The sequence below is a fragment of the Gavialis gangeticus genome, unplaced genomic scaffold, assembly GCF_001723915.1.
Source record: "Gavialis gangeticus isolate Ggan-Ray unplaced genomic scaffold, GavGan_comp1, whole genome shotgun sequence".
In the NCBI taxonomy this organism is placed as follows: Eukaryota; Metazoa; Chordata; order Crocodylia; family Gavialidae; genus Gavialis; species Gavialis gangeticus.
The window spans coordinates 2,657,811-2,666,835 of NW_017729019.1; the positions used below are offsets into that span (position 1 = coordinate 2,657,811).

Genomic DNA, 9,025 nt, shown 5'->3' on the forward strand with positions numbered 1-9,025 from the left:
CTGCGCAGCCCATTCTTAGGCACCTATATTTCCCCATGCACTGGGCATTTACTGTGGGTCTATGGACACCACTAGGTTAGAGGCTGGTAACCTACAACTTGCGGGCTGGATCCAGCCTGGCACGGGGAGGTGTTTGGCGGTGAGGGGCCACGCTGTTTTGCATTGCATTTGCTCTTTTTGCTCTGGAAGGGCACAAGTGCATGTTTCAGATGCATTCATTTATGGCTGTTAATAATAATGCATCACACTACCCTGCACCTGCCCCTCTCACAGGGGGTTATTAAAGCACCTTGCAAACATTCGTTAAGTCTCTCAATACCCCACTCTACAGGGTGAAACAGAAGTGGAAAAGGAGGCTCCAGACAGGGAAGAGACACACTCAGTTGTACAGAGGCAGGAGTCCTGGCTCTTGGCGCTTTGCCCTAACCACAACACGGTTCTCCCCAGTGGGAGCCAGAACGCAGGAGTCCTCAGCTCTAATCACTGGAAGATACTGCCTTGCAGCTAGAAATAGGACCCAGGTGTCCTGGGGCTCCTAATCTTTTGCTATAAGCACTAGCAACACTCCAAAGGATAAATAAGGACACTTTCCAATGTACTGAAAATTTTTTTTTCCCAATACATATTCATAGTATTTTTATGCGACTATATAAAACATAGGATAGAAAGGGCTGTTTTCCCCAGACTGGATGGATAAATTACACAAAAGGCTCTCAGAGATCATTTTTGGGGAAGAAGACACCCAGAACCAAGAAGCTGTTGGATGCTGGGGACAAGAAGGAGCTGCCCCTAGATCTCGCTGTGGAGGCAGCTGCATTGCTTGAATCTCCATAGAAAAATGCATGAAAATTTGAAAATAAACTGATTTCATTGCACATAGTGTGGGAAGGGCCTGAACAGAGGGTAACAATGACAATACAGGCTGGGACATCTTACAGGTTGGAGCTGTGCTTGGGAAACAAATGTGCTTTTACAACAAAGGGAGCTTCTGAAAGCTCCTGGCAGCATAGCTTTATAGGTATCAGTTCACCATAAGAGTGAGTTATAACTGATGGAGACTGCTCCCTATCGGTAGACAGAGATTGGCTACGTGATCTTGGGATGGATGAGCGGGCAGTAAACTGCATGCTGGGCAGAGGAGGAAAAGTGAAACAACAGTACAAGTGGTACTGGTATAATAAGAGGTATAAGACTTACCCCCCAAAAACCTTTGTCTGCCACTGGTATAACTTGGCATTGGTAAAAGGCACAGCAGCAGGCTTGTGGCTGACAAGGTCATGCCTAGATGCTGCAAGGCTAGACCTCTGCCACATACTCTGTGAAAGTCTGAGGATAAGCAACTGGATGGATTGAAAAGCAGGCACGATTTCGCTGATGGCACGCCGTGCCTGGGTTGCCAGGGCCGTGTTAGGATTCATGGAACTATTACATTTGGAGCCTAAGCCACAAGGGGCAGACGGATGCGTGCTCCTGTGCAGAGATACCCAAGCTGGCTCTGAACAGATCAGTGCCAGAGGCAGCATCTGCACATACCTGCACACATGGACAGACTCAATATTGTCTGCAGAATGGGCAGAGGGAGTGAATTTTATCAAAGAGGTCTTGCCACAAACCAGCCAGAGATGGTGATGGAGCCAGAGACAAAAATGCTTCAGATAGCAAACATGCATGAGGGGCAATTTAAGTAGGAAGGATTCCCCACTGGGGCAGCCCATGCACCTGCAGTAGTTACAGAATCGTGGGCCAATGCTGCTAGTGCTAAACAGTGGCGCCTGTTATCGGGATGCCATGTTACTATCCGGGAGGGGTTCAGGGCAATGTCTGCAGCACCTTGAGGAGGCTGTGAAGAGACAGTGTACGTTTTTTTACAAAATCAGATCATTCATGGATGGCTGCAGGAGGGATACAGCTACAAAAAAAGACAACAGAAATGGTCAGTGCACCAGAACCACCAAACTCCTAGGAGATTAGATCATTTCTGGCTATGTAAGATGTCTCCCAAATATATCAACATTGATGAGTCCAGTATCTACCCTCATACAGAAAACTATGAAGCCAGTTTAGAGAGGATAGGAAAATAAGGCTTTTAAAGGAGCAAGAAAGCAATTGAGTAGCTCTAACCTATTGCTACATTTTACTTGACAGGTACCTATGAATTAGCATGCAATGCCGTCCCTTTTAGGAGCAGGGGTAGTCATTTCATACCCTGGCACAGGTAGGAAGAGGAAAATCTAAAGTATTTGCTTGTAGAACAAAGCTGAAAGGAGCTGCTTTCCAGCAGAAGAGGCTCCAAACATCATTTGAGGGGGTTACTACATTCCAGGAGTTCCTGTTCAGAAAATAAGCGTATCCGCATCTCAGGCCCTGGACCACAGTAAAGATCTTGGGACCAGTTTATTCCCCTACTGATGGTAGCCAGGTTGCAGAGGCGGGCCTCAGTCTAAGCAGCTTTCCCATATGACAGGGATTACGGACTAGGAGAAAAATATGTAAATACAGACACAATGTTCAAGTTGCTTTTATGTGTGTAAAAATAGATAGGGTAAATTCTGTGTGTGAAGTCTTCCTAAATGATCTATTTCACCTACATCAAATGCTCTGGAAACAAGAAAAGGGTACCATAAGATTTTGCACTTTTGCAACTGCGCAGCTGAACACTAAGAGCTCTGTGTGTATGAAAACAGAACAAACTGGAGTTGCATGGGCAACATCAAACAGCTCATTAAAAAGCAAAATGGGTGACCAAAACTTATTTGTGATGTGATGCCTGGCTTTCAATTGACGTGGAAATGGAAAGTGGTTGTTACGATTCAGAGCAGACGAGAGAGAGCTCTGTCACCCTGGAACTGGGCTCCAAAGTCCTGGCAATGGGAGTACATTGATTTTGCAGGGAAAAAATAAGAAGCTGTGCTTCATGGCAGCCACTACCTGCTCTCAATGACCAGCAATGGTGCACATGACCTGTGCTGTAAAAACAACTGAAGTGCTTGGTAACGTTCGCCACTTATAGTTTGCCTGAGGAGCTCATTTCAGATAATGGTCCACAATTTATTTCTGAGAGTTTCAGATATTTCAACAGCAAAAATGTAATAAAATATATCAGGTTGCTATCTGTTCCCCAGCATGCACTTAGGAGGGAACAATCCTATGCACTGGTACAGGCTGGGGGCTGACTGGCTGGGCAGCAGCTTTGCAGAAAAGGACCTGGGGTTACAGTGGACGATAAGCTGAATATGAGCCAGCAGTGTGCCCTTGTTGCCAAGAAGGCTAACAGCACCTTGGGCTGCATTAATAGGAGGGCTGCCAGCAGATCAAGGGAAGTGATTTTCCCCCTCTATTCAGCACTGGAAAGGCCACATCTGGCGTACTGTGTCCAGTTTTGGGCCCCCCACTACAGAAAGGATGTGAACAAATTGGAGAGAGTCCAGCGGAGGACAACAAAAATACTTAAGGGGCTGGAGCACATGATTTATGAGAAGAGACTGAGGGAATTGGGCTTATTTTGTGTAGAGAAGTGAAGACTGAGAGAGGATTTAATAGCACTCTTCAAGTACCTGAAGGGTATTTCCAAAGAGGATGGAGCTGGTCTATTTTCAGTGGTGGCAGATGGCAGAACAAGGAGCAATGGTCTCAAGCTGCAGCAAGGGAAGTTTAAGTTAGATATTAGAAAGAATTTGAATTAGAATCCAACTAGTAGGTTAGTAAAGTACTGGAACAGGTTACCCAGAGAGGCTGTGGAATCTCTATCCTGGGAGGTTTTTAAGACCTGGCTAGACAAAGCTTTGTCTGGGATGATGTACTTGGGGGTGGTCCTGCTTTGAGCAGGGGGTTGGATTAGATGTGACCTCCTGAGGTCTCTTCCAACCCCAACTTTCTATGATTCTATCCAACAGGATGGCAGATCACTTTATGCAGACACTGAAACAGGATGGGAGAATGCTGCTGGATTACCCTGCACGTTTCCTCTTCACATATCACAGAATCATAGAAAGTTAGGGTTGGAAGGAACCTCAGGAGGTCACATCTAGTCCAACCCCTGCTCAAATCAGGACTATCCCCAACTAGATCATTGCAGCCAGGGCTTTGTCTAGCCGGACCTTAAAAACCTGCAAGGATGGAGATTGCACCATCTCTCTGGGTAACCTGTTCCAGTGATTCATCACCCTCCTAGTGAGAAGGTTTTCCTAATATCCAACCTAAACCTCCCTTCCTACAACTTGAGACCATTGCTCCTTGTTTTGTCATCTGCCACCACTGAGAACAGTCCAGCTCCATCCTCTTTTGAACCTCCCTTCAGATAGTTGAAGGCTGCTATTAAATCCCCCCTCAGTTTTCTCTTCTCTAGACTAAATAAGCCCAGTTCCCTCAGCCTCCCCTCAGAAGTTATGTGCCCCAGCCCCTGAACTGTTTGCACTGCTTTCTGGTGGACTCTCTCCAGTTTGTCCACATCCCTTCTGTAGTGGGGGGGCCCAAAACTGGACAGAGTATTCCAGATGTGGCCTCACCAGTGCAGAATAGAGCAGAATAATCACTTCCCTCAACCCACTGGCAACACTCCTACTAATGCAGCCCAGTATATTGTTAGCCTTCTCAGCAACAAGGGCACACTGCTGATTCATATCCATCTTATTGTCCGCTGTAACCCCCAGGTCCTTTTTTGCAGAGCTGCTGCTTAGCCAGTCAGCCCCCAAGCTGTAGCAGTGCATGGGATTGTTCTGTTCTAAGTGCAGGACTTTGCACTTGTCCTCACTGAACCTCATGAGATCTCTTTTGGCCCAATCCTCCAATTTGTCTAGGTCACTCTGAATCCTAGAACTAGCCTCCAGGGTACCTACTACACCCCACAGCTTGATGTCATCTGTGAACTTGCTGAGGAAGCACTCCATGCCATCTTCCAGATCGTTAAGGAATATATTGAACAAAAGTGCCCCCAGGATCAACCTCTGGGACACTCCACTTGATACTGGCTGCCAGCTAGACATTGAACCATTGATTACTACCTGTTGAGCCCAACCCTCCAGCCAGCTTTCTATCCACCTTACAGTCCATTCATCCAACCCATACTTTCTCAGCTTGCTTGCAAGAATGCTGCAGGAGATGGTATCGAAAGCCTTGCTAAAGTCAAGGTATATTATGCCCACTGCTTTCCCCGCATCCACAGAGCTAGTTATCTCATCATAGAAGGCAGTCAGGTTGGTCAGGCATGACTTGCCCCTGGTGAATCCATGCTGACTGTTTCTAATCACTTTCTTGTCCTCCAAGTGCTTGGAAATGGATTCCTTGGGGATTCCTGCCCCATGATTTTTCTGGGAACTGAGGTGAGGCTGACTGGTTTGTAGTTCCTTGGATCCTCCTTCTTCCCTTTCTTAAAGATGGGTGCTATATTTACCCTTTTCCAATCGTCTGGGATCTCCCCCGATTGCCATGAATTTTCAAAGATAATGGCCAGCGGCTCTGCAACCACATCAGCCAACTCCCTCAACACCACTGGATGCATCCCATTCAGCCCCATGTACATGTCCAGCTTTTCTAAATAGTTTCTAACCTGTTTTTTCACCACTGTTGGCTGCTCACCTGCTCCCCAAACTGTGCTGCTAGGGGCAGTAGTCTGGGAGCTGACCTTGCCTGTGAAGACCAAGGTAAAAAAGGCATTGAACGCTTCAGCTTTTCCTCATCATCTGTCACTAGGCCCACACTTTCCCTGATCTTCCTCTTCTTGCTGACATCCTTGTAGAAACCTTTCTTGTTTCCCTTCACATCCCTTGCTAGCTGCAACTCCAGTTGCACTTTGGCCTTCCTGATGTCATCCCTGCATGCCCGGGCAATACTCCTCCCTAGTTGTTTGTCCAAGCTTCCACTTCTTGTAAGCTTCCTTTTCATGTTTTATCTCACTGAAGAGTTCTCTGCTAAACCAAGCTAGTCGCTTGCCACATTTCCTATTGCTCCTGCACACCAGGATGGTTTGTTTGTGTGCCCTCAGTAAGGTTTCTTTAAAAACCAACCAGCTCTCCTAGACTGCTTTCCCCCTCAGCCTGGCCTCCAAGGGGATCCTGCCCATCGGTTCCCTGCTGTCTGCTTTTCTAAAGTCCGGGATCCTTACTTTGCTGCTCTCCTTCCTTCCTTTCCTCAGGATCCTGAACTCAGTCATCTCAAGGTCACTGCTGCCCAAGTTGTCATCCACTTCTACATCCCCCACCAACTCTTCTCTGCCTCTGAGCAGCAGATCAAGAAGAGCACAGCCCCTAGTTTGGTCTCTCCAACACTTGCACCAGGAAGGTGTCCCCAACACTCTCCAAAACATTCCTGGATTGCCTGTGCACTGCTGTATTGTCCTCCCAGCATATGTCAGAGTGACTGAAGTTCCCCATGAGAACCAGGGCCTGTGATCACGAAACTTCTGCTGTCTCAAGAAAGCCTCATCTACCTCATCCTCCTGGTCTGGTGGTCTATAGCAGACCCCCACCACGACATCACTCTTGTTGCTCTCCCCTCTGACCTTAACCCAGAGACTTTCAACAGGCCTGTCTCCATTTTCATACTGGAGTACTGAGCAATCATACAGCTCTTTTACATTAAATGCAAATATGGGTCTACCACTCCGATTGCTGCTAGGAAGTCTCCCACAGAGTTGTTTTTAAGAGATCAGTTACATCCTAGATTTGACTTTTTGAGCCTAGATTAACCAGAGTGTTTGTGGAAGACAAAGGAAATAGTGAAAAATGCACAACATACACACCCAGATCTCTCTGTATGGGGCAGGTACTGCTGGTATGTGATTGGAAGAAAGGGAAAATAAGTGGTAAAACAGATATTGAGACCAGCAGCGCACTGAGTACAAGGTGTGGATAGGCAACACTTACTATGAAATAAATTGACTTTATAGTAGTATAAAGGTTGGAGTGTTGCTGTAGCCATTAGGGTCTGGGAAATATCTGAGAAGCAAGGGCTTCTGGTGATCTCTTTTACCAAATCGTCTCTCTTAACTGTACAGCTGGTCCAATACAAAATATCAACAAGAAAACCAACCTTGCTTCTGGTATTTACTTTATACTGAAAGTGGAGCAGACAGACAATGCATAGCTTTGCACCTGTGTAAGTCACTGCTCTGAGATGAAGTTACAGTAAGTTAGGAACAACTCTACACTTTTGAAAGCTACACTGGGCACGTCTACAGTAGAGACTATGGCGCAATAGCAACGAGTTACTGCACCGTAGCTCATTGCTACTGTGTGATAGTGTCTAGAAATAACCGTGTGGCGATGGTTATACATGTACTCAATGACTGTGCAGTAAGCCACTTGTGTAGACACAGGCTCTGGTGTGCGGGTCAGAGGTTCCCTCCCCAGTTCAACTCATGCCGGGCTAGCCATTTGCTCGATGCTATCTAGTGGTCAGACTTCGTAACAGCATCTATTGTGGACGGCTTTAGAGAGCCGAAGTCCTGTATCTGCTCTTAACAACAAAGTAAATTAGCTATGGAGCAAACTCTAAAAAATTACTCAGTAATACTTGTGCTATGTGTCGGTTCCCAGAAACAAAATGAAAGATCAAGAGGGGTAGCACTGCTTGACGGTTAGCAAAAAAAAGCTCAAGACAGTTACTAGATGTGGCCCTGAACATAGCAAAAATGATTCCAGTTTTCATTGGCCATAAGGAGGTAGAAGTGGCACTAGGAAAAGGCAAACGAGAGTGTTCCTGCTGGGATGACCCTACCAGTAAGGAGAAGGAATGTGTCAGGAGTCAGTCTCAGTCCGTGATGAGCAATGCTGAGCCCAGCACCTTTGCTCTTAGGATCATAGAAAGGACCAGAAGGGACCTGCAAGATCATCAAGTCTGGTCCCCTGCCACGGGCAGGAGGTAATTGGGCTCAACGAGGTGCTTGTCCAGCCTCCTCTTGAACACCTCCAGGGATGGTGACTGCACCACCTCTGCTGGGAATGTGTTCCAGATCCTAAATACCCTTATGGAAAAGAAATTTTTCCTTATGTCTAGCATAATTTTTTCCTCAAGTAGCTTGTGCCCATTGGACCTCGTCCTCCTGAGGGGTGCCTTTCTGAAGAGTTGCTCCCCTAGATCTTGGTGTTCACCCCTGACATACTTGTAGGTGGCTATCAAGTCACCTCTCAGTCTTCTCTTACGCAGACTGAATAAACCCAGTTCCCAGAGTCTCTCCTCATAGGGCCTGCCCTCCAGGCCCCTGATTGTATGGGTGGCCCTTCTCTGTACCCTTTCGAGCTTATCCACATCCTTCCTGAAGTGTGGTGCCCAGAACTGGACACAGTACTCCAGCTGAGGCCTCGCCAATGCCGAATAGAGGGGGAGAAGCACCTCCTTGGATCTGTTTGGCAACACATCAGCTGATACACACCAGAGTTTTATTTTCGCTGCTGGTGACTTCATCGCACTGATGACTCATATTCATTCTCTCATCGGTTGTCACCCCCAGGTTCCTTTCAGGTCCCTTCTCCCACAAAATCAAGTTTGTAATTTAAAAAAACCAAAAAATAGACGTTATTTAAGGGTTTTGCAAGGAGTGTGGCATGTTCAGAAAAGCTGTGCCATCACTGTAAATGGGAAGTGCTTGCTTATTTCTTGCTTTCAGGCTGGGCAAACATCCGATCAGCTCCCTGCTGTTAACTCTGAGTTCTGATTTAAGATCTTCTGGCAACAAAGTCTCTCTGTTAGCGTGTTTATGTTGTGGGCGTCGGAGCTAGTGGGCATGTCTACACGTTCACTAATGCACCATAGTTATTGCGCATTAAATTTAGTACCTGTGGGTGTCCATACACGTGCTCCGGGGTGGAGGGGCGGGTGCTTTAATTATATGAATAATTGATCACAGGATGAACATGCGCCGGCAGTGTGATGCTGTAGCCAGCATCAACTGATGCAACTCCAGCAAAACCAAAAAAGTTATTTTCCCACTCTATTCAGCACTGGGGAGACCGCAGCTGGCATACTGTATCCATTTCTGGGTGCTGCATTTTAACAAGGACGTGGTAAAGCTTGAGAGAGTCCAGAGAAG

General features: G+C 46.8%; 1 protein-coding gene across 1 annotated transcript in view; it reads right to left on the reverse strand.

The window, feature by feature from the left end:
• SYT2 (synaptotagmin 2) overlaps window positions 1–9,025 on the reverse strand; it is a 139,236-nt gene that overhangs the window by 106,299 nt on the left and 23,912 nt on the right. The gene's annotated exons all lie outside the window — the stretch shown is intronic.